At 36.7% G+C, this 25,075-nt stretch overlaps 1 pseudogene; it reads right to left on the bottom strand.

Annotated features, from left to right (window-relative positions):
* Nucleotides 1-22,725, bottom strand: part of LOC137034411 (cathepsin S-like) — a 66,705-nt pseudogene extending 43,980 nt beyond the window's left edge.
* Between the last annotated feature and the right edge of the window lie 2,350 nt (nucleotides 22,726-25,075).

Consider the following 25,075-nt stretch of genomic DNA (forward strand, 5'->3'; position numbering starts at 1 on the left):
GAGGAGTCAGCGATTTAATTATAGAAATATTGTAGAATGAGGTGTCATGTTTCCACATTAAAATAAAGGTTTAAAACACAAATGTTGCCCGATTCAAATAAATATAATAAAATTAATAAAAATGTTGCCATAGTCAAAATAAAATGTTGCCATAAAAGTTTTAAAATGTAGGCTAATGTCACTAATTAAACTATACAGTTAATTGTCCACCTCTTGGATGTCTGCATCTCAAGAGAACGCAGAATTCAAGCGACAATTACGTTTTATAAAAGTTTGGGAGAAACACATTCAAACGGTCAACAGCTCGAGAGGAGGAATATACACAGATGGGAGCCGACTCGCCTATAGATACTTCGACAGTTTTCTGCTTCCCTCCTCCACCCCGTCCCTCACTCTTGGCTGGGGATATGAGGATAACTTTGGGTTTGGGCTAAATTCCAAGCTCGGAGCCCTCGATCCCATTGGACAGCACACCAAATATGCTTATATATATAGTATATATATATATATATATATATATAAATTTTTTTTTTTCAGAGTCTGTTCAATCATTTGTAAGTGTGAACTCATGAAAACCATTGCCACAGGTAATCAGACAATATTTATTTGTTAAAGATTTATTTTTGCCATCTTATTGTAGAATCAAATCTATAAAATCAAAATGTATTGCATTTATGAAGAAAAGGTTCAGCACCAAAGGCTCTATCGCTATTGCCTCATGGTGTTCAGTGTCTTTGGGTGGATTAGGACTGTTTGTGATTTGCTCTTAGTGACTTAGGAGTCCTCTTGACTACTCCTAACGTTTCACAGATTTAGGAGCTAGTTTTAGCACTAAAATGCTTTGTGAAATACTCTTAGAGCAAAAATTTAGGACTCCTAAAATTAGGACTGACACGCCCATTATTTTTAAGAGTTTCTCCTAAATTGGCAAGTTAGGAGCTATTTTTAGCCTTAAGATGTTTTGTGAATACCGCCCCTGATCTGGGCGGAGACTTTCCTGTTTTGTTTTTAGATTAGCCTCATTTAAATCGATTTCTCCACCACTGACCTGCACTCGAGGGAATCTCAAATTATTAAATATAATGGGCCTAGGTTAATATCAAACAGTGTATCATTTATATCAGCAACATATTTCGTTATATCGGCCAGCCCTAAAACTGCTCAACATAAGGCTAAAGCTTACAATATGGCTTTTTGTAAAGCTACTTTCTTACGATGTGAAATTAGTAGCCTAACTTCCTGTAACTTGATTCGTCTATATTCATCAAATCATTATTCATCACCCCCCCCCATAATTAATATTTTAATTATTATCTGAATGTTACTATGATCATTTATGCATATATAGTCCTTGATTCCTTTACACATATGAAGACTTGTGTTAATAAATCTCTTTACACCTTACCATCTAACCTTGATTTATATCATATAAAGCATTATGAAAAACAATCTATGGCTATACATTTATTTTTGTGATTTAAAACTAATGTCTGCATTAAGTTATGTAGGCTACCAACTAAGGAATTGCACAAAATTCCCCAAAAGATCTAAACTGGAACTTACCTGCAGCACAGATAAACATACAAGTTATCAAGTCATTTGAAAGACAATTCTATGTTGTGTTAAAAAAAATAATAAAGATGTGATGGCTGTTGTCTGTGGTTTGTTTATTGACTTGGAGCTTAGGCTCTGCATGGTTATAGTCTAAAATTGATATATTCCTCAAATCTTTTTGGAATGTTGCTCCATGATCAAAAAGGATGTTGATTCCGAGACGTTACCTGATGAAATCATGTTCACCCATTTACTAAATCCCTTTGCACATAGCCCTGAATGTCCTTTTGCAGTTTTTCTCAGTAACTTTGGCAGATTTCTTGAATTATCCTTAAGATTTGCAAACCAGTGAACATTTCTCAAAATAATTCATACTAACACCACACAATGGATTACCTGCAAAAGCCTGTAACCTGCTCAAAATCCTTCACGTCTCAGAAGTCAGTATGTCAATGAACATATAGCCTAGTGCCAGCCATCAGAATGAATAGTCCTTTTGTCATTGTTCACAAACAACATTCATTCAAAATGATTAGTCATGCTGTCAATATAACAGTGTTCAGTATTTCCAGATTTAAACTACGGCTACAATTTATATTTATATTCTATCACAATGACATACATATATATATATATATATATATACATATACATACACTCTCTGTATATGTGTGTGTGTGTTATTTACTGTATTATGTAAAATGTGGAGTACGTATACAGTATTACAGTACTGAAAATAATGTCTGATTACACACCTGTTCTGTCTACAAACGTTTGAATGATTGAAGACACTGTTGTTCTCCCAACATTCAGCTTTACCTTTTGACCCACCTCAGTCATTAGGTCATGATTGATAACATTGTCTGCAATAGTGTCTTTATTTCTTTAGAAACATGTCCACAATCTTAACTCTTCCACTCTTTTGCCTCCGTACCCTTCCACCACACACTCCTCTTCTTCACGGCTGTTGACACTGTTTGTTTCTGTGTTGTTCTTCCATTATCTAAATGTGTGACACTGAGTTGTGCTCTGTCAATATATGCTTGTCAAATGAAGCTTCATGAGATGCACCTCTGAGCAGAGACCTGGTGGATTCAATGCTTTACATTCTCCTTCATTAGTGAAACGAAAAATTAAAACGTTAAAATAGCATGTCATAGGAACCAACAACAGCACATACATTTAGGCTATACCCATTTCTGTTTGTAAAGCAGCCACTTCAAATTCACATAATGTTTCACCTCTGAGTAACAGAAATATATATATTTTTTTTAAATAGGCCTATAATGAAAATTAATTGCCAACTGAGACAAGTTGAGGAAAAATACCAAGTAAAACACAAATTTATACATATGTGTTTGAATGTTTCTGTAATGAACAGTTTTTAGAAAACCAGAATGCCTGTAAATAAACAATACATTAATGACTGGCATTTCACACAATAGTCAATGAAAATACAGTTCCAAACAGCGCCACAGCAGAACAACTGCAATTGTCTGAAAGAAGTAGTTGTGTGGGTGTTAAATATATATTTGTGTTTTTCAAAGAATAGGTTGAACATCAACCAGTAATCTCAACAGAACAGGGCCTTGGCGCCATCTACTGGCAATTTTATATTGATATTTAGTAGTATAATATTTATTTAGCATCCTTTCATTTCGGCATTTACAACTCGGTTTAAATGAGCTTGCTAGAAGTTCATAGAACGATAGAAATTCAGAATATAATTAATGCATCCACTCTACTAGCTTTTTTTTAAAGTATTATTGGAGCCTATATAGCCTATTTCCTATTCCCATGCAGGCTCGTGCATAATTGATATTTCAAAATACATTCAAAGCTTTTTACTGTTGAGATTAGTTTTTTTTTTTATGTATCCAAACCTAAATAGTATTTTCTTAATATCCTTTGAGGATGTTAAAAGCTAGGCCTATGTAGCCTATCTATTAATGTGATTTTCTCTGCTGAAAATGACTTAATCTAATTTAATAATAGCTTAAATTACTGTTCGAACAGTGTCTCAAATAAGACAAGTCCATTCAATTCAGTTAAATTCAAATTTAGTTGTAGGCTGTAGCGCTTTTCACAATACATATTGTTTCAAAGCAGCTTTACAGAAAATGCATTTCAGAAATGTAGCCTACATATAAAAATACAGTTAGTTAGTTAGTCATTTATTAATCCATCATACAAGCATAAAAGTAGGAGGGCTATTTTTAAATTAGCCAAGGCACGTTAAGTATTGCGTTCAGACGTTCAGACGTGCAGACGTTAAGACGGGCAGACGTTCAGACGTGCAGACGTTAAGACGGGCAGACGTTCAGACGTGCAGACGTTCTCCACACGCGCGTTAACACGTCTTTTAGCTTGGTTAGGAAAGAAATGTATGGCAAGCCAAAGTACTCACAAACGCCTGGTCGGACGTCTGATTGCACACGGACGCGTCAAAAGCGCGCGTTTTGGCAGCAAAACGCGCGTCCTCGACGTGTGATTTGCGTTAAGAACGCGCGTTTTTAACGCGCGCTTTGGTATCATGGAAAACGCGCGTCAAGAACGCGCGTTTTTGTGTACCTAAACGCGCGTTCTCAACGTGTGATTTGCTATTAAAACGCGCGTTCTTGACGTGCGCTTTGGAGTGACAAAAAACGCGCGTTTTTGACGTGCGTTTATCATAACGAAAATGGGCGTCGAATACGTGCGTTTTGAGTCAGACAAAACGCTCGTTATGAACGTGTAAACAGGTAAACCAAACAGACAGTGCAAACGTGTGTTTGAAGTGTCCATCAGGCGAAGAGAACGCGCTCTTTCCTTAGTGTTCTCAAAAGTGCACGTCGAAAGCGTGTGCTCTCTCTTTAGGGCTTTGAGTCTGTTATAGGTTTAGGACAGCATTATCATTAAACTCAACCAAAACAACATGGAATTATCAAGGATAAATTTGGCAGATGATTATAATTGTTGAGTTATAATCCAGTATAATTAATATGAAATATGCATATAAAAATGTAAAACTATTATTTAAAATAGCCGTGGGGGATGACAGGATAAATATACCTTCGATCAAGGCCAAAACTTTGTAAGTTTGTAAGGAGCCAATAAAATACTACACCACATGTATGATCATCTTGGCTATATATTACGGTGGCGTATTGCCTCATACATAATATGTTTTCCACTCAATTATGTCGTTAAGACATCTTTACATCTTTTTCTCATAATAACGAGATGTTATGTCGTTAAAACGACATATTTTGTACGTGTACGAAAAATACCTTTATACCTTTATCTGATCTATAGAGCTCATAGCCTATATCAGTTCGATTTACATTTATTTTGTTTAGCGCTTTTCACAATACTCAGTCCTATAGTTTTAAGCAGCTTTATAGGAAATGCTTTAACATTACAATTTGGAGTACATAATCTGTTATCAAAGGTGACTGTACAAGTTATGGCCTAATTTCAGACATATATAGCCTACATACGTAGGCTATATGTAGTTAGCTAACATTAATTTAAACAATGTAGCCTATTAAGGTAGAAACAATGAGCGATGTCCAGAAAAATGTGTAGACATAGCTTATATTAAACGCTGTAGCCTACTAAGAAAGCATAGGTACTACACAGAAAAATGTATTCGTGCAGAATTTGATATTTTAATAGCCTATCACTTAGTAGGCTACATTAAGAGACCTTAAGCTTTTTCTTTATAACGGTTTTCTATAAGAGAAAAACACTTAATTAAACGAACTGCGTTCATATCTTTGCTGTACATAGTATGGTTTAGTATGGTGTTTACTGAGTTTGGTCTTCTATGTCACACATTACACAAGCATTAAGCTTTAAACATGTATTTTAGGCTATTTCCACAACAAATCTATAATGGTATTCATAATGAGAATAGTTATAAAAAGTATAAAATAATCATAAACAAATTATAGCATTCATTACAAACAATATTTATTTTAAAGCCTAAAATATTATTTAAATCGAAACTGTTGGGCTCTCATTCGGCACAAATCCAATTGTTTTTTAGCACTTGGACGTTAAAATATATTTACGCCTATTATGTTGTTAAACAATGCTTTCATGTCCCAAAACCACACCCTTCAGATGCGCAAAAACATGTTTGGAACAGGGCCGATTATTTCAATATTAGGGGAATGAAATATGAATTATAATCATTCTAAATTACCTGGTATTATTCATGAATATTCAATAAGAATATCGACAAACTTTAGGCTATTTTGTATTTGTCTAGATTGGCAATATGTAGCTATTATTTTCTTTTTAATATTTTTTCCAATACATGTAATCTTTTAAACACTATTATTATTTTTTAAACTCTGCCTTTGTGCAAATTAACTTGGATGTATAACAAAATTTAGTAGTTTAGGCTTTAAAATATTGTTTGTAGGTAACGAATGACAATATAATTTATGTTTATTTAATACTTATATTTTGTATAGAACAATTTAAAGGATTTGTTGTGAAAATAGCTTAAAATACATGTTTATCGTATTTTTTTGTAAAAATTTCGTTTTCACCGGCTATCCCGGCTTCAGGTTGGCATAGGGGCATTTAATCCCATAGGGGGGCACCACTACTTAGGTATTTTTAGTTCCCCTACAAATCTTTTCAATTTAATGGTATTCAGAAAAACAGAACAATAATGAAAAATATAATATATATTTTCCATATGCACTAGTATTTAGATGCTATAGCCTATAGCCTATTTATTATTTAAACTCTCTGATTGTACACAGATATTTAAAATGAGCAGTGGAACTTTTTCTGTATTTGGTTGACTGTATTTTGTTTTGACAATAAACAGGCTGTGAAGTCAAGTTAAAGTAGGCTAGCTACTAAAACTGATAGTCTATGGCGCCGGCGCGTTCACTTGATTTTTTTTTTTATAAAAGCGTAAACAACTTAAAATACTCAGACATTTATGGTCATAAGAGTAATACCATTCCAATCTGTGTAGGTATAACTATTATTGTAACTATTATTTGTACTCACACAATAAAACATTGCTTGAAAAATAAAGACAAGCAATGCCTTTTCGTGAACTTCTCAAAAATGAATGGAAACTCAGCATATTAGATGGTCTACTTGTCGAAACTTTGTACTTGTACTTTTTTTCTTTCATTTTCTTAATATGTTAATTATTTAGGTTTAATATATTTTGTGTATGCCTAGCTATATAGGAAGAAGCTATTTATTCCTTTTATAAGATTTTATGTCGTTTCTTCTCCGTTCACAGAAGCGCTGCATGCGATGCAATGAATCCTCCTGTTTTGTTGTTTCTTCTATATAGCCTAGGCTAAAACTGAACCCCTGGGATTTTTTCCTCATTCTAATTTCGTTTAATTCTAATTTAACATAATCTTGTCGGTTAATGAAAGGATCGCCTCAGGGGGGAGAAAGGAAATTATATTTAAATTTTTAACTAATATTTAGGCTATATTTTCTTAAATTTCAGGTTTATTTCGATTAGCATAAATGTTTTGAATAGTTTTTTTTTTTTTTTAGTTAACTATAGGCAAGGATAATATCCTTGCCTAGACAAAACACCCACAGAACTGCAGTATAGCCACAGTCATTTTTCCAGCTGTTTGAGCCACGAATATTTACAAATATTCACGAATTATTTAATGCCGTCTGAGACACAATCTCTGACCGGGAGTCTCAGACTCATCGAGGCCAATAAACCTTTTAAGAATAATGACACAAATGTTGGAAAAGTAATGTAGATATTTTTGGAGGTAGGCTATTGTCTCCACTTTCATTTATCAGTTTTATTTTGATAAATAGGTCAATGACAATATAGCATTATTGTTGTATCCGTAGTGTCAGGCCTGTTTACCGGTATTTTAGCTATATTATTTTTGAATAGGCCTATAATAAAATGCGACTGAAACACCAATGATATTTTTTTCTCTTTTATTAGGCTAGAAACTGCATAGGCTATAATATTGTGTTCATTATTCTATGGGCATTGCCATCGATACAGGCATCGAAATGTATTTTACACTATATTTGCTTATGCTTTTCGAGTGCGGAAGTGTGATAAAGGCACTGATCTAGGATAAATTCTCTATTATAGATCAGATAAAGGTAGCCTATATGTTCACGTCATATATGCCTACAAAATATGTCGTTTTAACGACATAACATCTCGTTATTATGAGAAAAAGATGTCTTAACGACATAATTGAGTGGAAAAAATATTATGTATGAGGCAATACGCCACCGTAATATATAGCCAAGATGATCATACATGTGGTGTAGTATTTTATTGGCTCCTTACAAACTTACAAAGTTTTGGCCTTGATCGAAGGTATACTATTTATCCTGTCATCCCCCACGGCTATTTTAAATAATAGTTTTACATTTTTATATGCATATTTCATATTAATTATACTGGATTATAACTCAACAATTATAATCATCTGCCAAATTTATCCTTGATAATTCCATGTTGTTTTGGTTGAGTTTAATGATAATGCTGTCCTAAACCTATAACAGACTTAAAGCCCTAAAGAGTGAGCACACGCTTTCGACGTGCACTTTTGAGAACACTAAGGAAAGAGCGCGTTCTCTTCGCCTGATGGACACTTCAAACACACGTTTGCACTGTCTGATTGGTTTACCTGTTTACACGTTCATAACGAGCGTTTTGTCTGACTCAAAACGCACGTATTCGACGCCCATTTTCGTTATGATAAACGCACGTCAAAAACGCGCGTTTTTTGTCACTCCAAAGCGCACGTCAAGAACGCGCGTTTTAATAGCAAATCACACGTCGAGAACGCGCGTTTAGGTACACAAAAACGCGCGTTCTTGACGCGCGTTTTCCATGATACCAAAGCGCGCGTTAAGAACGCGCGTTCTTAACGCAAATCACACGTCGAGGACGCGCGTTTTGCTGCCAAAACGCGCGCTTTTGACGCGTCAGTGTGCAATCAGTCGTCCGACCAGGCGTTTGTGAGTACTTTGGCTTGCCATAGAAATGACACAAAGGGAGCGCCATACTGCATTGGCTCACACACTGCACTGAGCCGTGTGAGGACCGTGTTCTGATACGTGTTAGCGAAAAAATAAATAAATAACTTCACTGCTACACGTGAATCACGCGTGAACGTCTGACTCGACACTTCACTGCCACACGTGATTTACGTGACGTCTGCGTGACGTCTACGCCTCGTCTGCGTCTTAAAATGAATGGATTTAATAGCAAAAAATTAAGACGTCAGTGAGACGTTCAGTGAGACGAGTGCAAGTTGCAACGTCATATTTTTGACCTCGTCCGAACGCCATACCGCCGCGCACTTTGAGCGCAGCTCTAACACGTGACCGTGACGTATAACGTCTCATATCTGACGTCTGACGCCTGAATACTATGGGATTTTGGCCAGACGGCTGGCGTGCGTATACACGTTAGTTCTCCTCTCAGTTTGCTTAGCAATCATCACATTTTGTTGAAGTCACCCCTCATACAACGTCATATTAATGAGCTCGTCCGAACGCCATAGTCACGCTTCTTATCACACGTCATTGGTCACGGCTTCTGCTCACGGCAAGGTACGCGACGATCGACACGACTGATTGCTTAGTTAGCATCGTAAATAGAGAAACGACACCTCATATAAAACGACACCTCATACACACCAAACCGATGCTTGACACCCGACGGCCAAGTAGCACGTCTGCGCCTGCGTAAGAGCCCGACTGACCGGCGAGCACCGACGCTGATTCAACATGTCGAACCGCCTGGAAAAAAACGACGAGGACCAGCTGCAGCCGACGGTGCGGAAAACACTGAGAAAAATTAGTCGGTCGATGAACAAAAACTGCCCGACGGCCGACCGCTGGCTTGGTGTGCTCCGGAATTTAGGAAAACGAAGTTGCTGCCGAAAGAAGTGTGTTAGTGAGGCCAGCAAGGGGTGCTCAAGCCCCCTGTGGGTCCTAACACCCCAGTATAAGGCGTTATGATAACCAAAAATGTTGCTAATAGAGAACACTTAAATTTTAACTCTAAAATATAAAGTATGAAAAAAGCCTTAAATCATTGGTTATCTCGAGACTTATCTATATTGTGTAAAATTCTCTTGACTCAAACTGATGGAATCTCTTTTGACTTTTGCCCTCTAAGTCAGTTAGCATAAAGATACGGTCCCATTTACTGTTGCTCGTGTAAATTTAAATGGGTTTTGCGTGTGAAATCCAGTCATTAAAACAGGAATCGGGAGTTTCGCATTGGGGGGGGGGGAAGTTACCCCATGCAGCTTTCGCTCATGTTCAAGTTGGTTTACTGTGCTGACCAGCAGAAAGCTGCTTTGTTTAAAAGTATGTGAACAGTTCACACAGTAAAAACCTCTGTGTGATCAGTGCTTCATACATCCATAAGAAAACACTTAAGAGTGTTTTAACATCAGAGAAGAGATGTCATTGCAACAAGGAAGGGAAGTAATTTTGATTAAAAATTATGAAAGCACATGAATAAAAAAAAAATAATAATAATGATGTGCACGGATAAATGATTTATAATAACTACTGAAATATACCATAAAAAATAAGAATTGTCAATTTTGATTTCATGGTGACTTTACATACCATTCCAACATAGGGGTAGCCCTTCTCTGAATCAATGCCTTGGTTGTCTGCGACATATTTGAAGGCAACTGTCATGTATCCTCCACGGCAGCCCCGATTTCCAGTCACACAATCCACCAGGTTCTGAGGACTGAGATCCACCAGTTGACCTTTGGTCTTCTTCAGCTGACCTTCCAAGGCCCCAACAGAGCTAAAGGCCCAGCATGAGCCGCACGAACCCTGACGGGAGCAAGAGAAAAACAGCACTCACTGAGGAGCTGTCACAGACACGTCAGGTTCCACCTCACTCCCTTACCCACGCACTCAATCACCGGAATTCTAATCACCGCCACCTGAAGCTCATCACCACAGTCATCAGTCACACTATAAGAACCCCACACTCACACACACACATTGTCCGGTCTCGTTCGTGATACACCCCGTTGTACACTTACCTCAAGGACTCTCAAAACGATACTTACCTGTCTACATCATCTCCTTCGTCTTCATTGTCTCCAGTACTCCTCGTGTTCCTACCTGCCTGTGTGTGTGTGTGAGTGTTCCTGTCTGCCATCTCCAACGTCTCCTTCCACCATCACCTGCAACACAAAGAAAAGGACAGTATTACCTCTCATTCATCGCCAAGACCTTCCATATCTCCATTCACTTACCTGTTTGCTCTGCTGATTGTTTCAATAAACTACCCAACTGCTTTTATCTCTGCTTCCGGTGTCTCTGTGGTAACAGGAGCAGTCTAAAAAAGAAAGGCTTCATCTTTTTATCCACTAGATGGAGATCAAGTACAGTGATAACTGAAGCCAATGGTAATATGATAACCCTCATTCTGCGGAAATCTGTATGAAAGCACATTTGTTACTGCCAGGAGTTAAGGTGAGTATGGTGATAAGGTAATGAGGAAACATTACAGGAATATTTTGTAATTTCCTTACTTGGTTCTTGACAGAAGTGACGTATCCCAGTTTACGGTAGTCAATTGATTTGGGCAACTTCTCCACAGTGTCACCAGGCATGTATGTGTTCATTGGGTCCCGGTACATGGGCATTTGGAGTGCCATCATTTGCTCTTCCACTTCTTCTAGTGTCTGCAGAGAGATAAGAATTGGACAAAAAAGACCTTGCATCAAATTTGATCAACCATCAAAAATTGTTAACAGTTGTTAGAATCTAGTTTCAGTAAACAGGCCTTTATATACATATTTTATTGATGGAAAATTCCTGTTGTCACATGATTACTTATCTGCAAACATGTTTAGCAAGTAACAAAACAGCAAAATAATAGGCTAATTGTGGCATCTTAAACTAGGCAGTTTCACATATATAGCTGTATTTTCCTCTTATACAACTGGCAAATGTTTGTAAAACAATGAGTTGAGCATTTCACAGCAGTGAAATATTAATGAACTTACCACATCTCCAAAATGGTTCATGCCCAGATTATAGGTATGAATCCCCAGTTCATACTCTTTGTTATGGGCCTCAATAAACAGCATAGACTCTTCATCCTGTCCACCATGAAACACACGTGTAAATACTTGACACAAACAAAGTGATACTGAAGTAGCTGCAGTGCATTAAAACAGCTCCATAAAGGGACTTAGCCAGTACATTCCAATCAAAGTAGTCATAATAAAATAATAATACAAACTAGCTTATCAACCTAATTAACTATTTTAGCACCCTGAGGAAAGAAAATTTGATTATTTCAGTCTTTACATAGTATGCTACTCACCAGGCCATTGTATTCCCTTCTATGGGTGATTTTCCAGCTCTCCCATGCTTCATCCAGTGAGAGATTGTCCAGAGTGTGAGCTAGTCCACACCACACCACCACAATAAGTGGAATTCCACCAAATGTATACATAATGCCCTGAAAAACAGACACAGTCAGAGGTGTAAACCCACTACTACAACATGCTCGTGCAAAGTATGTGCGTATTAACTGTAAACCAACTGCAACCTATTTAAGCCAGTTTAGAGAAGTAAGGATTGAGTGGTGATATCTAAAATGAGCAAGAAGAAATTTACCATCTTATTATATTCAAAAATAGCGTTAAAAAGTTTTCATTTTAAAAGATTCATTAGCCTACATCAAAAAGAAAGCGAAAGTAATTGCAACAAAGCTGCACCCAGAACTTCAAAGGTTTCAATTGTCATACTTTACATGAATTAAAACATATAAACAATGTAAACTATTGTTTGTTGAAAACTGAGTTAATGATTTCCAGAAGTTCAGAACAAAAGATGGATGCACAGATGGCATGAAGTAATCGGCCCGAGCTCGGCTGCCCCACGGAGCCTGCGGCTCAGAATCGGCATCGGCGTGTGTTAACCGGGCCGATTGTGGCCCGCAGCTCGCTCTGGCACATGTATTTGTTACGGCTGTGTAAGGCTTGATTTTCCTGCTAAACAAAAACTGAGATAAAGCGTCCTGCAATAAAGTAATACAACTTTAAACTGGAAAGAAGATCTCAAAGAAGTAGCAATGGACAACGCCTTGCCCTAACCTCAAAAGGACAATGCCTCCCCCACCACACACACACACCTCCCCTTCCTCTGGCTCAAGTCACTGAAAGTTATTCAAAACATATAATGTAACTTGTGTATCTATTGTTTTTCCTTTTTCATGTTTGGTATCATTTTAAAAGTCTCAGTGCGATTGTAAAACTCACAGCAGTCACTAGAATTATGAAGAAGATGGAAAACTAAGGAAAATTCTGTCCTCTTTTTGGGTGGTGTCTCTTCTCCTCTCCCCCAAAACAGGTAATAAACAAACGTTGGTGTAATTAACATTTACGATCCTTTTGTTCTGGTTCTGGTATAAAAGGTAAAGAGCAAAGCAGTCATGTGGGATCTTCTATAGGGCCCCACAGAGAGATGGGTGAATGTCTGAGGACATTCACCCATCCCTGTGTATATATGCATTTCTTTGAGTAATCGATATTATGCATTTATCATTTCTGAATTGGCTTCTAATTGTCTAATTATAATGTAATTGGCATGGTATATTTTTACTTGACAAATAAAATGTTATATTTGGTTGATTCTGTATTATTCTTAATCCATTATTTCTAGTAGATCAAAGTGAAGGTATTACCTCAAATCTGTGTTCAGGATTGTTCATACGAAAGGTCTAATAGATGGAGCATGGGGCACGTCAATTAAGTCCATTTCGATTTCTGACAATCACTGCCTTAAATAAGTTGCAGTTTTCGTAAATATGTCAAAACTATGCTTTTTGTTACGAGTAAGCAGAGCGCGACCAACTTAAAAGTAGATATTTACCCTGCATCCAATGTTTAAGGTCAGACTGACGAGTTTGTGTCCGGGAAGAGTGCTCAAATCGGCCGAAGCAACTCTTCTAAAGCGATACCGGGACTGCAGTGAACGAAATAATTGAAGATAAGGTAATCAGAATAATCGAATATCTAAATTAATACATAACAAATTATTAATTTCTAATTGGAGACACAACCCTTAGAATAAGAATCATTTGAAATTGGAGTCAGATTAAGCGAGTGAAATTAAGTGCACTTAATAGAGACGCTGAAAAGGCATACACGCGTTAACCTTCCCTGTCCTGTGGGAAACCTTCATTGGACCCATTAGGCGGGCCTTACAGCTGTAAAGCACTGGGCCTATTCCTGTTCACAGTAACTGGCCCAACTTTGGCTGCAGAGATCTGGGCCACTTCTGGCAATGACTCGGCTTATGTTCACTCACAGATGATTACATAATGTAGTGTGATGAATGCTGGGGATTTCTCTTTTTGTTTGGCTTTGGCCCTGCCTATTTGAACCTTTCTGCAGCATATTCTCTTTCCATTGACTGGATGCAAGGATAATTGAACTCAGAATTGATATGTGCAGGGGCGTAGTTTGTGTAGAATTCATTTATTTTGTAACAATAATTTTGTTCCTTATCAAATATGAGTTTGTCAATAAAACAAACAAAAAAAACTCCCCCTCCATTGAACCGATTGGTGGTGCTCTACTGTTTGAATGAGAGAGCATGGGTAGCACCAAAAATGAAGAGAACCGCTGCTCAGCCGACTATATTAAACTGCTGGTCAAAGAGGGACGTTAAAGAGAATAAAGCATGTACTGAGAATACTGTGTAATAGCTAAGTACACTACACATATTTTAGCTAGCTATTCCATTTCATTTCAGCCATAAATATCAGTGTAACTGTAACCCCAAACAGCAACAGTATGGCCCAGATCCGGCCCACTTCTGGTACATGTGGATTACACGGACCAGATGTGGGCCAGATCTGGGCCGACACTATTTTTCACATCGGTGTTTGTTTTCTTCCTAAATTAATCTGACTTTTGAACGAATTGGCTGAATGAACGATTTAAGTGGCTCGCTCATTAAAACAGTGAATCGCTGCCGCCTACTGGCGGTTTCAATTTTTAACACAATTTCTTTCTTTTTAGAATCACTGTTATGTTAGAATTTGATGAATATACATAAATTTCATAAAGTTATGAAGTACAGATAGATAGATAGATAGATAGATAGATAGATAGATAGATAGATAGATAGATAGATAGATAGATAGATAGATAGATAGATAGATAGATAGATAGATAGCAAATGGTTATAGCGTGACCATGCCTGACTCATTGTTTTTGAGACTAAATATCACACCTCTATTATTAATTTGGACCCTGGTGCCTAAATTAACATTATGGTTCATTTGGGTGTATAATCCTTGTCCTCCTCACACATAAAGTAGCTAGAATGAAATAAAGTCTCATTCAATTTTAAGAATAAAATCGTTATGTTTCGAGAAAAAAAAACTCATTAAATTTCGAGAAAAAAAAATGTTGAAATACAGTTTTTTACAGACGCTAGGACACATTTCTCAATACTTAGGTCACTTTTGCAAAACTCTTCACACAGTTCTCCTAACCAACTTTCAGCTTGGCAAAGCATTTCATTTCACACTCAAAATGCACTACAACTACCAAAACACTTTATTCATGTCTCAAATCAACTCATTCTTCCAGAACACTAGCAAAGGTTGACAGCCGACAAACACACTGTCACCCACAAAACAATGACCTAAAAAACACTAACAACATGTAGCATTATACAATGTTTTCTCGTGTAAATCAAGGACACATCTCTGTTTATAATTCACTGCAATATATGTTACTGGAATGAATCAGACATGATGCAGAATTCGTCAATATTTTATGTCGTTTATTTATTTTTATAATTTTTTATAATTCCAAAATACAAGAATTTGTATACACACCATCCACTGATACAGATAAAATTCAATTGATTTTATAGCATTTAATTTTAAGATTTAAAATATATTTCATTAAAATATTACTGTAGGAATGTAGCAAATTGCTGTCTTATTCAGTTTTGTATTATGTTATTGTTTTGAACATAAGTTTAACAGTTTTGAAAACAGTATGTAAGCATGTGCAAATCGGCCTGTACGTACAAAGAGTTTTGGCAGTTGTTGTGTCTGAGTCTGAGAAAAGAATTCATGAAATTTGAGAGATGTAGTCATTGAATGCATTTTGTGCCAAAGCAATGATAATTGATCCTCAGTTTAGCCCATATAGACTTCTGTTGTGCTCACTGTGTGAAGAGTTTTGCAAAAGTGACCTAAGTATTGAGAAATGTGTCCTAGCGTCTGTAAAAAACTGTAATATGTTGAGAATAAACTCATTAAAGTTTGAGAATAAAGTACTATGTTTCGAGAAAAACTCATTACATTTCGAGAAAACAGTCGAGAATAAAATGTTGAGAATAAACACGCATTCGAACAGTGCATATATATATATATATAAAGATTTTTTTTACATAAATGCTGTTCTTTTAAAATTTCTATTCATCAAACAATTCTGAAAACAAAATTCAACACTGATAAATTATGATAACAAGAAATGTTTCTTGAGCAGCAAATCAGCATATTACCTACAATTTCTGAAGGATCATGTGACACTGATAAATAAGTTGATAATTAAAGCAACAAATTAAATAAAATAAAACATTTGACTCATTACGCATGCATGACGTGGTTTGCTACTGTCGCACTTTTCGTAGCATAGTCATAGCATTGTATTTTAAAGTGGAGCGGTTCCTTATGCCTAGAGCTGTCACCGGGTTGGTCACCGACAAGCTCGCGCATAAATCTTGCTGCAGTGAAAAGCACCGGCAAAGGTAGGGTACTAATGATTATGAATGTGTTGGGGTAAAAGAACATACTTTAAACTATTTAAAATATTAAAAACTTTATATTTAAACTATAATGCTTTCTGAGTCAGCGGCGGCTGCAAAGATGGACGACGCTGACAAGAAAGAAAGAAAGAAAGAAAGAAAGAAAGAAAGAAAGAAAGAAAGAGAAAGAAAGAAAGGAAAGAAAGAAAGAAAGAAAGAAAGAAAGAAAGAAAGAAAGAAAGAAAGAAAGAAAGAAAGAAAGAAAGAAAGAAAGAAAGAAAGAAAGAAAGACCTTAGCTCGCTAATAGGCTACTTTAGATTCCTCACTTCTACGCATTAACACCAATTTAACTTTTGGACCATATAAAGATGCGTTTATTGTACAAACTCCTCCCTATATTTGAGAGATATTTGTCGACATTTGAAGACATAAAACAACTGTGGTGATGTTTGAAACATCAGCATGGCACATTTGGCCATCATCCACAGAGAGCGAAGGTTGGTTTGAGATTTTAAATAGCAAGTAAAATAGCCTTTTGTTGTCATATTACCATTGACTGAAATTCCGAAATTCTTGTTCAGTGAACGTCTGCCTAAAATAATTTTTGGGAACTGACTGATCTATGTTCTTGTTTAATTTCATAAAATAATAATAAAAAAAAAGTTTTCCTCATATTTATTTTATTATTCATATATATAAAAAAACTTTTTGCGCATATTTACAAGTAATTGCCCAGCTCCCCCGTCAATGATCTAGCGCCCCCTCAGCAACTGCATTCATGAAAGTGAACAAGAAATGCATTCAGATGTATCTCGTCTCACCTGTACACTCTCGTTTAGCTGCAATTCGTTTCGTCTGTAGAGGAAGCGATAATGAGTGAGAGTTCCTAGTTTCTTTGCTTTTATTTTGTTCCATCACGTGCTAATCTCTGCCTTTTGTCATATGGTACAATTTTTTTTTCTTCCTTTTTTTTTTTTTTTGCACTCCATTTTTTATTGATTTCCAACATATAATATAGAACTACTGAACAAATATAGACTACAACAAAGAAATAGAAAATATACAGTAAAAAATAAAATAAAGATAATCAAAAAGAACAGGTATGATATCATCAAATAAATAACATAAAAGCTTCACAAAGAGAGCTAGTGCATTTTGCTTTACTGTTTTTCAACCCAAGTAGTAACTAAATATAATAATTAATATAATGTAAATCAAACAAAGATTATAAAGGCCACATGTGGTTGTAATCCTTGTCTATTAAAATAAATACATTTTTCTATTTTTCAGAAAAGTAAACTTTCAGCATTTACAAAGGAAACGTTCCAAATCTATCCAAAACATTTTGCTATAAATGCAGTTAAAAAAATAAGTGGTCAACATTTTCTTTCTCAGTCCCACAGAAATCACATAACATCTACATCAGTACGAAACCTGAGAAAAAGTGTTTTAACAGGGTACACCAGATGGAGTATTTTAAAATGTACTTCTCTCACCTTATTTGTTATGTATATTTTTTAGGCAGCAACCATATTTCCAGTCAATGCACTCATTTAGAATGCCAGTTTTAGAAGATATTGGGCTATATTCTGTTAGTAACTTCCTGATACAATTGAATTGAAAAAAGTGCTTGAAAAACAGCAGTCCACTATAGAGCACACAAACTCTTTTCGCGCTCAAGGCCCAAAGGTGTATAAGTGTAACATATGGGAACGGGACAACAGAGTTGGAGATCCACATGCAGACTTTATTTACAGGAGAGCGTAGTCTTACAGGCAGTAGGTCAAACACCAGCAAACAGGAAAGCAAGACAAAAGAGTAGTCCAATACACAGGCAAAGGTCAAGGCAGGCAGCAAATGATAATAAACAAGAAATCAGTCCAGGGTCAAAAACACAGGCAGGGCAGGAAACACACAGACAAGGTAGAAAACAAAGCACAATGCAGGGCTAAACAATACTCAGCAATGAGTGTGCGTGTGCGTGTGCGTGTGCAGCTTATAAAGGGAACCTGATGGGGAAACAGGTGTGAGTGAGATCAGTGCCTACCTGAGGGATTGTTGGAAATGTAGTCCGGAGTGATGTGCGTGTGTGCAATGAAAAAGTCTTAATGATGAAACAGAGACCTCTGGTGGGGAGTGGAAGGAGGCAGCAGTGGGTGGAAACGTGACAATAATGCTGCGTTCCAGGCAGGTTTTTGAGCCCGTAAGTCACGATTTCAAATCACGACTCACGACGTTGTAGCGTTCCAGGAAAGTCACGCCAAACTGCGTAAAAGTGTAAACAAACCAACATGCTGGACCGTACGGGGCTTATGCTCATTAATTATTTCTGTCACCAAAGGTGCTTACTCCTTGCTTATTTGAGGGAAACAGAGGAGGAAAATGGCGCATAAGGCAAGAGAAGCTGTTATACCTTTTAATTTTACCGTGTACTAAACACGGCATCGTAAGCAAGTTGATCGTAGCTCCACTGAAACCAATGGAGCTACGATCAACTTAGGCTTACAATGCGATATAGAAGAAAATGAATAAAAATGGATCAATAAACCTTAAATAGCCTAAATAACTGCAGAAAGGCCATACTGTAGATAGGCTAGATAGGCCTATATGCATGGCCGGATTAACATAAGGGCTAGGTGGGGCTGAAGCCCCAGGGCCCGCGGGTAGAGGGGGCCCGTGATTGGCTGGAGGAAATGAGATTGACAAGTCAAAGGTGGTTGATTTGTGTCTAATAAATAACAAGAAAAAATGATTGGAAAATGTGCCTGACTGATAAATCACTGTCCAATCAAAATCACTTTACAATTCGCGACATGACACCGGGAAACGCCTCTTTGCATTATGCTATCGCATCGCATGTAGACTAGAAAATTGGCCTTTATTGCTTGTTCAGCCTCGCTGGTGTTCAAAATGATTAAAAAAAGTGATAGTGTTGCGCAAAAAATGAAAAATAAGCTTGAAAGGGAGAAAAGGGATGCTAATCTTACAGCAAAAATTACAAAACTAACTGCTTCGGTTCACATAAAACATCCGAGCCAGTGGAAGACCCCGCGTGCAGCGGCAGCTCACAATTATCTTCACCCGACACCGTCGCCGATCTGCGTGCTTTACACGTTGAAAAAGGTGAGATAGCAGCTGCATCAAGTTATTATTTTTATTACGAGTTAAGCCCTATTCGGATAGTAATTGTTTCTCATTAAAACGTAAGGTGTTTTCAACATTTACAGGGACGAGTCGGTTGATTTTATTGCCGTTTGAATTCAGAATGTCAGTGTTTTTCTCTCATCATCATCACCCGTGTAAAAATCCCGAATTAACTTTCCTACTGTTTTTTTGACGAACACCAATGTCGTGTGACTTGTCTCCACTTTCTGCCTTTGAAGTACATTTTATCAGTTGCAGTTCTGGTGCCGCATCCGTACATCTCGACCTCGACACATTCACATCACACGTTAACACAGCGGTAGAGTTACTCACGGGACACTGCACTTATTCGCAATCACAAGTTCTTTATTTGCATGTGCTTTAAAAGCCAGTTAAACCTGTCATTCGTGTGCTGTTCTGAGATGCGCTTTTTCTGACCCCAACCCCATACACCCGAAGCGTGCACACACACTTAAGCCTGTCAAACAGCACCTGACTACTGGACTTCATCTTTCGCGTCTGATTGCGCTATAATACTGTCAAATACACAAAAGGTTTACATAAACACAGTTGGTTATGTCTGAAGTGAGTTGAGAAAATCGGACGCGTGCAGGTCTTAAAGTGACAGCATCCTAATAGCATGCGGACCCTTGTGCTTAAAGGGATAGTTCACCCCAAAAATTAAAATCCTGTCATCACATACTCACTTTCAAGTTGTTTTAAACCTGAATGAGTTTCTTTCTTCTGTTGAACACAAAAGAAAATATTTTAAAGAATGTGGGTAACCAAACAGTTGCTGGTCCCCATTCATTTCCATAGTAGGAAAAAATATATATAATGTGGAAATCACTGGGGACCATCAACGGTTTGGTTACCCACATTCTTCAAAATAGTTTATTTTGTGTTAATCAGAGGAAAGAATTATTGTGTCAGCAATATATGCAATATAATTTTAAAATATGTTAAATATTTTATATGTTAAATATTTTTTAAAATATGTTAATAGCATGGAATATTTAGTGTGCTTATATAAAATGATTTGATAAAAGGAATTTTTAAAAAATATAAAAATAATAATAATTAAAAAAAAAATTCTTGTGGTACAAGACACTGTGGCATGGCAATCATATGAAAGGGGGCCCTTAGTGTTGCTATAGCCCCAGGGCCCAATGTGTTCTTAATCCGGGCCTGTGCATTTCACATGTCGGCAAATCAAATCGGCTAAATTGCCTGTGCGAGCAAGCTTGAACTAATCTACAGCGCAAGGTCGATGCACCGAACAAAAAAATCAAAAATTAATTTACAGAATTTAATTAGAACAGAATATACCGTTCTAATAAATAAAAATAATTAAAAAAATTAAATGGTCATAATCAAGTCCCAACTGAAAAATGCCTTAAGTGCAGGGGAACATTCAAAACACAAGCCACAAAGAGTTCAATTAAATAACCCAGAGTGATCAATGAATAAATTAAAATGAAAGAAATTATTAAAATAACGAAAGTACTATAGCCAGAATTGTCAACTTTGTCTTTTTAACTGCAGGGACAATAAACTGGAGTGGCACCCTTTTTAGCGAAACATTCACAGCATCCAAATTAGAACCGACTGAAATGTTTTGAAATCACTTGTACCCTACCAGATTGAGAGAGAGAAAAAATTCAGTCCTTCACGCGATCTGCCTGTGTCCGTTTGAGTCTTTTCAAATAGCGCGCTAGTCAGCGAACATTAGTCAGCTTGGCCGGAAGAAGTGCGCCGCAGTGTTTGTTGTTGCTGAGCGGTAGGACATGAGCTTGCATTTTACGTTTTTTGCATCATCTTTTATCATTTCAAAGTGCATCCAATTCTACACTTTAGATTTTCTTATCCCAGACCCAGACATTCTTAAAGATTTCCCAAGATGCTCCTCTGTCGGTCACGGATCATGGAAGTGAAACTTAAATCTGTCATTCACGCAAATTAATAATATTTATTAAAAGCTTCTTTCTTTTCACATTTTTATTCATGGCATTATCATAATAGTCTGTATATTAACCTATTGGGAGAGAACCGGTAGCCTACATCTATGTAAAATAAGTAGAATCAGGCTCCTCCTATCGAAGCATCGAATCGTCGACTATTCAGGGTCACCCATGGGCGGATTGGCCATCGGGCAATTCTGGCAAATGCGAGGGGCCGGACCAATTTTTTATTTTTTTTTTATGTGGTCCGGTCAGTTATATTTATATAAATAAATCGTTTTTACAGGCCCACAGCTAATAGGACCGATTTTTATTGCTAAGCACGATTTCACTATGGTTAATATTAATAATAATAAATTAAGAAATGGCCGGCCCAGGTGAAAAAGTACACTTCCTTAATGTACTTAAAGTGCTCTATTTTCGCGCACTAATTTTGTACTTAATAGATTGTTCTTAATTTTGTACTTCCATAGTATTTTTTAATTAAATTCTTCTTTAGTACTTCATAAGAATAGCCTATCTATAGCCTACTCAAGTGAGACACCATGAATTAGAACTAAAATGTGCTTTTAACATACTATCTCTGCATTTGTAGTGTTATGGGGTTCAAGTGCTACAAGTGGTGTAGTGTAGTGTCTCAAAAGTAGACTAAGATGTTCTTAACATTATTTTAAGAAGTACAAAAGAAGAATTTTTAGTATATTAAAGAACAAAATTAGTGTGTGAAAATGGCACTTTAAGTACATTATGGAAGTGTACTTTTTTTCACCTAGGAATGCGTGTGTCCGTGGGTGTGGTGGTAATGTGGGCTGGTGTGGCTACAGTGCCAGGGCTGAATTTTTGTCCCAGTCCGCCCCTGGGGTCACCCCTATACTTTAGAGTAAAACAATTGTTCATTTTGATTTCATTGTGACTTTAGTGAGACATGCTAATGGTAAGTTGCACACATTGATGAATACTTCCATTTTAAAGGAATAAATATTTCAATACAGTTCCATCAATGTACCATCAACATCATTTCAAGCTAATGTTGAGAATATTACAATCAAACAAGAACACCCCAAATAACCATCATCAAATTATTCTGCAAGTAGATGATAGATCAGCTTTGGGATCATTTGACAGATGCTTGTGAAATATATCCTCACCTCAGTGGAGTAAAACTTGTCATGCATCTTCTTCCACAACTCCCAGTGCTGGTCTAGATTTGAATTGAAATGGGCCAATGCTGTGCTACAACATGGCAAACAGGAAGCTCCCGAACATCATGGCCTGACAAGAGGAAAACAGCCCATGAAAGTTAATGACATGCATTAAACCATCAGTAATTTATCTTTTATTATAGTCATTGAATTATGTAACACCTGGCCTAGTCACCTCATCCACAGTCTGAAGTGATCAAATCAGTGAAGTAGAATTCTGAAACTGTCTAAGATTTGTTTTTGAATGTTCATATCTAACTGAAACACTGTAATCCTGATTTTAGGAAGGAAGAAAACAAACAGTAAAATAAAATAGTAGAGGTTAGTGTTGTAGTACTCAGTCTTAAGACCATTTTTTTTTGAAGGTCTTGGTCCTGTCTTGTCCCAGACGCATTTGGTCTTGGTCTTGTCTTAGTCTCAGACTAAAAGGACTCTGGATTTTATTTCAAGACCGGTCAAGACCACAACTGTGGGGATATCACTAAATTGCCACTGCATTGTCTGATTTCTTTCAGATGAATTTAAGGAGTGCTATTCTGGTCTTGGTCTTGGTCTCAACCCCCCAGAGTCTTGGTCTCGGTCTCAGTTTAGGTGGTCTTGACTAAAACACTGGTAGAGGCATGCCATAAAGGAAGTTAAAACATTTAATGTTGTGAAATTGGTAGAAAAAAATTCGAAGTAAACAGGTCTCTCAAGTCACCGCGTGAGACACACATTTCAACCAGTTCACACGTTCACAACCCCTTTGCCCTGTCCAGATACCCACACTTGCGGTATTGGCACTTGACCACCTGCCTACTTATATGATGAAATGTTCAAGTGGATGTGAAGACCGCAAGTGCCTGTAGAAATTCTGATTACCCAATGGGCCACCCTTATGGTGTTGCAAAAATGCAAGTGTTTACAGAGCTTTATTTTAAATTTCAATACTCTGCATTATAAAATACACTTTTAAATGTCAGTTTAGTAGTCACGTTGGTAGATACTATGTGGGCACTTGTATTTTTCATGCTGAGAAGTAAGGGATAACTTGTCCCGCTATATATAATTAATGGACAAGAAAACATCATCCTGCACAACATAAATTAGAAAGCATTTTAAACATGACCACCTTTACTAGAATTTATCACGTTCTTTTGTATTTATTTAGGTAAAAGTTGACTAACATGTTGTAGAATCTATAACTGATTATGTTAAGGGAATAGATTTTGCACTATTTATATTTATAGATTTATATTACAAATGTGGCATGTTGTGGCTAAGGTTTCTATGTGTAGGCTGCTATTTTCATAAATGCTATAGATAAAAAAAAGAAAGAAAAAAAGTTACTCTGGATTTTATTTCAAGACCAGTCAAGACCACAACTGTGAGGATATCGCTAAATTGCCGTTGCATTGTCTGATTTCTTTGTTAACATCATTAATTTGACTGGATGTAAAACTCCCTGCTTCAAATGCAATTATTTCTAATTTCATTTATTTTGTTACTGTTGTGCCGGGTCAGAAATCACCAAGGGACTGTGTCAAAAATGTCACTAAAATTAATACAAATGCCCACAAAATTCAAGATATGATTGCAAAAAAGTACTTGATCTTGATAATTATGTTTTAACATATGATATAATTAAGCAATGTCACAAGACAGAGGGCCGTTTTCACAAATATGAGCACATTTGCAAACGTTATTATTGATTTTTTACAAATGTTCAATTAACACATTTCTAAAAAAAAAAAAAAAATTAAACATTAATCTCAACATAATTTATGCATTATACCAATTCAGATGCAACTTCCATTCCATCTCTGCAGTGTAAAGATGAATTTTGTTGTTAGTGATTTCAATTTATTGGTAATAGCTCTATATAGTGTCTTGATATAATTGTAATTATTTATTAAAAATAAGACATTTCTCAGGCAGTAAATGTGAATCTTTCAGATGAATTTAAGGAGTGCTATTCTGGTCTTGGTCTTGTCTTGGTCTCAACCCCGCAGAGTCTTGGTCTCGGTCTCAGTTTAGGTGGTCTTGACTAAAACACTGGTAGAGGCATGCCATAAAGGAAGTTAAAACATCTAAATGTTGTGAAATTGGTAGAAAAAAATTCGAAGTAAACAGGTCTCAAAATTCGAAGTAAACAATGCCAGATAAAAAATGAAAAGAAAAATGTTAACATTGGTCTTAGCATGGTAATGAGGGGCCATCAATGGTCTTACCTGTAATTTTATCAATATTGTAACAACTGCTATAGTTAAACAATTACAAGAACTATGTTACTTTTTCATAAGGCCAAGTACATGTTAGATACAGCTTTAAAATCTGGACCTTCTTGAATTGTAATTGGCATGGGCTGGGCTGGGGCCGGAGCTCGGTCGGGCCCATGGGCTTAGGACGTTCACCGGGAGGGGTGGCAGATCAGAGGC

The sequence above is a fragment of the Chanodichthys erythropterus genome, chromosome 2 (genome assembly GCF_024489055.1).
Source record: "Chanodichthys erythropterus isolate Z2021 chromosome 2, ASM2448905v1, whole genome shotgun sequence".
NCBI lineage: Eukaryota > Metazoa > Chordata > Actinopteri > Cypriniformes > Xenocyprididae > Chanodichthys > Chanodichthys erythropterus.